The following is an 8,778-nucleotide window of genomic DNA, read 5'->3' on the forward strand; positions in this document are numbered from 1 at the left end:
GTTTGTTCTTCTGGCAGTCCATGGTATATTCAATATTCTTCGCCAACACCATAATTCAAAGGCGTCAATTTTTCTTTGGTCTTCCTTATTCATTGTCCAGCTTTCACATGTACATGAGGAGATTGAAAACACCATGGCTGGATCAGGTGCACCATAGTCTTTAATGTGACAAGAGATCAGAATGGTGGGGTACATAGTCTGAGAAAGGGAATCAAGGACCCTTGGGGGGAGGATGCTCTAGATCTCAAGCTGGGTGGCATTCACATTGTTGTACACATCTGTAAAAATTCAGCAAGCTCATCAAATCAAAACCCATTGCCATCAAGTCGATTCCAACTCATGGCAACCCCATGCTTTTACAGAGTGGAATGCTCCATAGGGTTTTCTTGACTTCAATCTTCATAGAATCTGATCACCAGGACTTTCTTCCAAGGTACCACATTTTGGACTACAAATCTTCACATTAGCAGCCAGTTGCAAACCATTTGCCTACCAGGGAGCTTATGGACTTGAAGTGTGTGATTACAGACATCTCACCAAATGTAAACACTTGCCACCATTTAAAAATTTTTTAACTTAAATTAAAAATGTTTAAATTTAATTTAAACTTTTAAGAATTTAAATCTAATTAAAAAATTTTCTCTGCAACTTTTAACTTGAATTAAAAATTTTAAAGCTAAATTTAAACTATTTTTAATTTAAGTTAAAAACACACTTTCAAGAATTTAAATTTAATTTAAAAATTTTTATTTAATTTTTCAATTTTTTTTTAAACACTAAAAAGGCAAAAAAATAATAATAATAAATTAAATCAAAAAGGAGCATGATGGGGTGGCTGACAGAGGCTGCTGTTGAAGATTCGGAGGGGCTGAAGCCCCGGGTCCCGGGTCGTCCTGAGCCTGCCTGGCTGTGGTGCCGCGGAGGAGGCAGGAGCCAGCACATCTTGGCAGGTCCCCTCGCCATGACAACGGGAGGCAAAGCACTTAGAGACACTGGCCTCAGCACTTTTTAATCTGAGAGCTTGGGAAAAGCCTCTGAGTCAGGGGAAGAAGAGGAGAGTGTGGGGGAACTGGCTGGCAGGATGCTGGGCTGGTGGAAAAAAGTGCTTCTGAGGCAGAAAGGATGGAGAACCAGCTCTCCTGGGCTCTGGACACACTGCCGGGAGGTTTGAGGAAGTTCCACCCATTTCCACCTACCCTGAGAAAAGGCCAGAGCCAGAAGCACAGAGTGAAACAAGTCAATCACGAAGGGAGAGATATTGTATGATCCCACTTCTATGAAATATCAACAACAGGCAAGTCTATAGAGACCAAAGTTCATTACTGGTCACCAGAGGCGGGTGGGAATAAGGGAAAAAGAGGGACTCGGCTTAGGGTACGCCGAACTACTCAACGGCACTGGGTTTTTTTGGGAACTACCGTTATGATGATGGGAAATTTTGGAAATGGATAGTGGTGATGGTGGAACATGATAAACATAACAGATGTTTCGGAGTTATACACGTCAAGAATGTTGAAAAGGCAAACGATTTGGCACATATATGTTTACCACAATTAAAAAACAAAACAAACAAAAAAACAGAAGCACAGTGTTTAAACTTCACCACCACCCTGGTCACGTAATGGTTAAGCGCTATGGCTGTTAACCAAAAGGTCAGCAGTTGGAATCTACCAGGCACTCCTTGGAAACTCTATGGGGCAGTTCTACTCTGTCCTGTAGGATTGCTATGAGTCAGAATCTACTGGACGGCAGTGGGTTTGGTTTGGGTTTTTTTACCACCCCTCAAGAAAATGAGAAGAAAGCTCCCCACCAAAATGAAAACCCTCTAAGGAACGTTTAGTCAGTAAATGTTCTCCTAGAAAACTGGGTACAGTACAAGGTTAACCTAATAGAAGAAACGCACATGTCTGTTTGTGCTCTGTGACTGTCTGGTTGGCAGGGCTGGGTGGGGCACGTCTGTTAGGATCCATACACTTCACTCATAGTTGTAAAAAGCCCACAGAAAAATACACAGGGAAAAAATAGGCTGATTTCTCCCGGTTTCAGTGTTCAAATGCTGCCACACCAAGATGTGGGGGCTGGGAACTGGCTTTGCTCCCAGGAGTTCGCTGAAAGGGGACTTTGGGATTAACCAGGGGGAAAAACACGGCTGTGAAAACATTATCCACAACTGGACCTGTAGTTTTCATGTGTTATTTCATTGAATATTCACAAGGACCCTATGCCAGAAGCTGTTGGTGCCCCACTCATAATATCCCCTGGTGGGTTTTGGGCCAGGGAGGGCAGCCAGGAGTTAACACCCTCCGAAGCAATGTCCTCAATCAATGACTGATGAGAGGGAGTTAGTGGATCAATACCCCAGCTCCCTCTTCCCTCTGGTGGGATGGCTCTGAGATGGGACCTCTCAACATTTGTGAATAAAAGTTGTCAAGTTTTCAACTTCAGTCATCACCAGGGCCGTTAACCCTGAATGTGGAAGGGTTATGTCCACCAACATCCTGAGTACAGAGATGGACTACATTTCCCAGCTGCCCCTGCGAGCCGAGAGGCCATGTGACCAATGAAATGAAAGCGGAAGTGTTAAGTACCTCTTTTGGACCTTTTTTTTTTTTTTGGACCGGGACGCTAGGACAGCGACGTGTCTTCACGTCTGGCTGTAATCCTTGGTAAGCCAACAGATGGCAATGCCTAGAGCATGGCATCTTGGTTCGAGTCCCCAGAAAGAGACTTGAGGCAAGGAGCGAAGTGTAAGTATTTGTCTGTGAAATGACCCCAGAAAATACCAGTAGGAGAGACGGGAAGTGAGGCAGGGAAGGAAGGGTATCTACTAAGAGGGTGCCATATCAAAACGGTTATCACTGTGGGCATTTGAAGCTCAATGCCACGGGAGAGCTCTGGGAGACGGTGTAGAACACACACCTTGGAGCCATCCCACAGCTGGGGTATGTTTACACAACTCTCATTAGTCATTGGTTGGAGGCTGCTCTCAGGAGGGTGTAAGCTCCCCAATAATTCAGGTTTGCTGTGCTTGCAGGCACAGTGGGCTCTGGTGGCCAGGAAAAGCCCCAGGCATAGAGATGCAGGTGCTGTCAGCTGAGCTGGGCTCCCGTGGTCCACACCAGGGCGATGTGGGTGGGGAACTGGCAGCATCGGCAGCAATGGCAGAGCCACATGATGGAAAGACTGGGACTCTGACAGACTGCATGGAGCAGAGCCACCCCATCTCAACCTGGACTGCTCACCTTGGACTGTAGCAAGTGAGCGAAATAAACTTCTACCTTTTTTTAAGGCACTGAATTACAGTTGGGCCTCTTTGTTACAGCAGCCTAGCTTTACCTTAATGAATAAATATCAACCTTCGCTCCATTGAGTTTGAGAGCTTCAACTTCAGAGTTAACAGCATCCCACATTGAGGACCTGTGGTTTTCGTGCATGATTTCGTTGAGCACATTAGGTAGGACCTGAGATTCCATTCCAAGGTTCTGGTCAACATGCACTCTGATTGGTTGATGCTTCTGCCAGATCTGAGTATCACGGAGATGAGTCCTGAGTTCAATGGGTATCATTGGCTTTACCTGATCCAATCAGGTAAGGCCCAGGCTAAGTTGATTTTTGCTTTTTAAGCCAGGAAACAATGGCCTAAGTCCCATTTCCAAGTGAGGCACTCACCTTAGGTACAAAACTTAAGTTACAGTGCTGTATGGAGCCAAGCATATTGGAGCCAAAGGCAAAGGGAGAAATCAGTATTACTAATCTTGCCGTATTTCATATTTTGATATTTTGTTTATTTTGGATTTTTGCATTAATTTAAATATATATATATATAGCATCGAGGTGTTCTTTATCTTGATGATTGAGTTTTTTGGTGTCCCCTTAAATTTGTGCTCAAGGTGAGTGCCTCATTTGCCTCACCCTAGTCCAGCTCAGTCCAGCTCTGCCTGGCATTCTCCATGATTTTTCAAAGTCTGCACTGAGCAGTACCCCAAGCACATCTGCAAATTCTCTCTGTGCCTATGGAGGGAGCTTGTTTAGGTCTAGAAAGTTTAAAGGATCTGGGCTCTTTCTTATCCAACTCTACCACCATCATGGGCTTCACTTGCGCCTTAACTGTGGCTATTCTTCTGCCCTCTCTGTAGACGCATGTTGTTGAGAGAGAAGATGGAAGCAAGAGAGAAGTAGAGAGCTCTGCCTTCTGTCTGCCACCTCTCCAGTCATCACCATCACCAAATGGGTCCAGCTCTGCCATGTTCATCAACTTCTTATGCCCTCCTAGTTTGCTAAAGAGCTGTCTGGAAGAGAGTATTTAATCCTTGGCCAAGAGTATTTAGAGGCCATGGCATGGGTGTCTTGAGATGCAATACTTTGATATTTACTTTGATCTTTTGAGAACACAGAAAAATCCTCCTTGGCACATTGCCTGTGTGTATGCAAACCCATCAAAGGCGTCCTTCTCCTAAGATTTTATTAGAATGATTCAGCCCCACTAGAGCTATTCTGCTCACCTTCCATGGGCCATCCTATCCCATGTAGACAGCCACCATCATGCTAAGCAGGCACTGGAGAGGGGGAGAGAGAAGGAGAAACCATTCCAGGTAGTAGGCACAACCAACAAGGTCATTTTGTAAAGAGTTATTTTAATGTATTACCTACTTTAAAATTTTTTACCATAGTAAAAAATAAGTATCTGTAAACCCATTGCCATCGAGTCAATTCCAACTTAAAGAGACCCTCTGACTGGGTAGAACTGCCCCACTGGGTTTCCAAGGCTGTAAATCTTTACGGAAGCAGACTGCTACATCTTCTCCCACAAAGTGGCTGGTGGGTTTGAACCACCGACCTTTGGGTTAGCAGCCAAGCACTTAACCACTGCGCCGCCAGGGCTCACTATCTATCTATCTGTCTATCTCAAAACATTTGCCATTTCAACCTTTTTTTCCCTGTACAATTTAGTGACATTAATTAAGCTCACCATGTTCAACCATCACCGATACTTGTTATCAAATTTTTTTTCATCACCCTTGGCACAAATTCAGTGCCCCTTAAGCAATAATCCCCCTATTCCCTCTCCTGCCTTCCCCTGGTAACCTCTAATAAATTTTGATCTTTATGTATTTGCCCATTCTAGATATTTTATATAAGTGGGATCACACATATCTGTCCTTTTGTGTCTGACTTATTCACTCGACATAATGTTTTCAAGGCTCGTCCATGTCGTAGCATGTGTTAGAACCTCATTTCTGTTTGTGGTTAAATACTATTCCTTTGTGTGGCTATACCACATTGTGTTTATCCATTCATCCGTTGACGAACACTTGGGTCATTTCCACCTTTTGGCTATTGTAAGTAATGGCACAGTGAACGCTGATGTACATCTGTCTGTTTGAGTCCCTGCTTTCAAGTCTTTGGGCTGTATACCTAAGAGTGGGATTGCTGGGTCATAGAATATGTTTAACTTTTTGAGGAACTATCAAATTGTTTTCCACAGCAGCTCCACCATGTTACAACCCCACCAACACTGGCAGCGTTACCTAATTTTATGCATGTGGAAAATATCCTCAATTAGGAGGAAGGGTGGAGCTTGACAAAACAGGAATAAGGATAACAATAAATACGAAATATTTCCACGGCCCTCACTATGGTACTTTATGTTTGTTAACTCATGAGTTAGATATGGTCGCTATTCTGTTTTACAGATGAGGAAACCAAGGCCCAGAGAGATGAATGCCTTGCCCAAGGTCACACAGCTAGAAATTGCAGAGTCAGGATTCAAACTCAGAATCTATGGGCCCACTGTCCATTCTTTTAACTGCTACGATGTAGCTGCCCCAATTCTATGATTGCCATAATAATATTACTGATCATTCTAACAATGGCACTAATAGCCATTGTCATGGTTATTCAATACCAATCACTATTAATTTTTTGTGATAGCAGTCCAACACTGCCGCATTTGGAGAGCGTTTATTTACTAGACACTGGGCCAAGAGCCTCTCTAAGGCTCTTCTAACAAGCCTGGAGGGTGGTGGTCTTCTCCCCATTCTTCAGATGGGACTGGGACCTTGCCCAAGGCACACAGCCAATTGTGGACCCTGCACCTGGCCTCAGAGCAAGCCCTTGGGCTACATCGGTCCACATCTCGCTTGACCACGAAGCAAGCGAGACTGTGCATTATCTTCAGTTCTCTGCTTCTCCCATGCCCACTGCAGCCTCCCTTCCAGTACCCCTGGGCTCTCCTCTGCCACGCAGCATCTGTCTTTGGAATCCTAACAGTGATCAGAGACTGCAGGGCCCAGCTGGTTCCTTCCCAGTATTCCCAGGTCTCCTCCCACTCAAAACCTTGGAATCCTCTGGATCCCTTCAGGACAAAATCCAATGCATACTAAAGAACTACTTGGGTCCTCAATCAAAGCTGCAGTTGGGGAGGCAACAAATGTACTGAACACCTACTGTGTGTCAGGCGCTGTTCTGGGCCTGGGGATGCAGCTTTGAGCAAAACCAACTCGAGTCCCTGTCCTCTAGGAGCTAACATTCTAATGGGGCAGAAGGCCAGGAAACCAGGCCATGGGTAAATTTACAAAGGTTATTTCAGATACCACAAAACAGTAGATGATAAAATGGGAAAGTATGACTGAAAATGAAAGGAGTGGAGAAGGTCTCTGAGCAAGGGACTTAGGAGTTCATATGAGAGGCCGCCACTTATATGAAATACCTAACCCAGTACCCACCCAGTGCCATCGAGTCGATTCTGACTCATCGCGACCCTATAGGATAGAGTAGAACTGCCCCCGTAGAGTTTCCAAGGAGCGCCTGGCGGATTTGAACTGCCAACCTCTTGTTAGCAGCCATAGCACTTAACCACTACGCTACCTATGAAATACCTAGACGTCGAAACAGAAGGAAGGTTAGAGGTTACCAGGTGTTGGGGGGTAGGGGGTGATGGGGTGTTATTGCTTAATGGGTATGAGGTTTCTATTTGAGGTGATGGAGAAGTTCTGGAAATAGATAATGGTGAAGACTGCACAACTCTGTGAATGTAATTAATGCCATTAAATTGTACGCTTAAAAATAGTTAAATTGATAAATTTTATGTTATGTATTTTGTACCACGAGGGCAGTGTTGCTTCAGTGGTAGGATTCTTGCCTTCCATTCAGGAGACCCAGGTTTGATTCCCAGCCAATGCACCTCAAGGATAGCCACCACCCGTCTGTCACGGGAGGCTTGCATGTTGCTACGATGGTGAACAGGCTTCAGCAGAGCTTTCAGACTAAGCAGAGTAGGAAGAAAGGCCTGGTGATCTACTTTTGAAAAGCAGCAAATAAAAACCCTATGGGTCCCAGCAGTCCAAATCTGTTGTGCGTGAGGTCACCACCAGTTGGGAGCCGACTCAGCTGCAGCTAACAACAATACCACAATAAAAAAATATATATTTTTAAGTCAATGAGGGAGTCAGAATAGCACAGTGGTTTCAAGATGAGGCTTCAGAGTCAAGACAGACCTGGGCTCTAGTCTGATGTTACTACTAAGGTGGTTTTGGCCAGGTTTCCGAGCCTTTCCGAGCCCCAGTGTACTGTCCTCCATTGTGAAAAGGAGATAACAACACCTCCTCTTGAATGGTGCCTGGCTACCATTACTGAACATTTTGATCAAAGATTCTATAGAAGAATCCTGATCAAAAGGGATAAAACTCAGCAAAGAATTTAAAATTCCCATGGAATCCCGACTTTATGGAGTCATGGAGGCTGGATGAACCCCCTAAATCATTGCCCTCAGATAATCTTTAAACCTTAAACCAAAAATATTCCCTGGAGTCTTCTTAAAATCAAACAATAGTTTAGCTTAACTACTAAAGAATGTCTGCCTAGAGTGCTGTGCTATAAGGGACCAAACTGACAAAAGCAATTCCAAAAGATTAGATAGGAAGCTTAGGGGGCAGTCAGTTTGTTAATGGGGGAGAAACAAGTCAGAAAAGGAGGGTGAGAATGTTTGCACAACTCAAAGAATGTAATCAGTGTCACTGGATTGTACTGGTTGAATTAATATATGTTCTGCAGTGTATAATCTCAACAATAGCAACAAAAGATAAAGTAAATTGCAAAAAAATTAAAAAATAACACCTCCTTTTTCACCCATCTGTTGTGAGGCCTAAGTAAAACACCTCTTAAGTATCCAGCACGGTACCTGTGCATTAAAACCTGAGGAATGTTAGCTGTTCTTATGAAAAAAAGAGGCTGCCATGTGGATATTGGGAAAGATGCCCAAGGCAGAAGGTACATCAGGTGCAAAGGCCCTGGGGTGGAACAAGCTTGTGGGTTTTAGGAGCAAGGAAAAGTCGGTGGGGCTGGAGGGTGGGAAACAAGGAGGATGGTGGGAGAAATGCGGTCAGAGAGGAAGGAATGGGTCAGTGTCCACAGAGAACTTTGCTCAGGGCCAAGTTGTCCTCTGAACAACTGAAGAATAGCTGAGTGGTGACAGCTCCAAGGACTGTGGTAAAGTCTAGCTGCTATTTTGTTTTTCAGATCTTTTTCACCTCAAAGTTATGGAATCCCTTTGGGGAAAACTCCTTGAGCCAGAAGCCTTCCCACATCTATTCCATCAATAAGTCCTGGCAGCTCCAATGCGCCAACACATCTCAACCTTGTCTTTCCATCTGCACGGCCGCAGCACCAGACCAGGCCACCCTCACATTCAGCCAGACTATGACAGCGGCCTCCTTCCTGGCCTCCAGCCTCCACCCTTGCCCCAACAAACAGCAAATGTGCTCAGGCTGGGGCTGAGCT

General features: G+C 44.7%; 1 long non-coding RNA gene across 1 annotated transcript; it reads left to right on the forward strand.

The window, feature by feature from the left end:
• Positions 1 to 2,588: 2,588 nt before the first annotated feature.
• Positions 2,589 to 8,511, forward strand: LOC104846167 (uncharacterized). The gene is made up of 3 exons (XR_775807.3): positions 2,589 to 2,747; positions 3,035 to 3,257; positions 4,137 to 8,511. It is a non-coding gene; the product is annotated as an uncharacterized LOC104846167 (long non-coding RNA).
• The last annotated feature ends 267 nt before the right edge of the window (positions 8,512 to 8,778 follow it).

The sequence above is a fragment of the Loxodonta africana genome, chromosome 3, assembly GCF_030014295.1.
Source record: "Loxodonta africana isolate mLoxAfr1 chromosome 3, mLoxAfr1.hap2, whole genome shotgun sequence".
Classification (NCBI taxonomy): domain Eukaryota; kingdom Metazoa; phylum Chordata; class Mammalia; order Proboscidea; family Elephantidae; genus Loxodonta; species Loxodonta africana.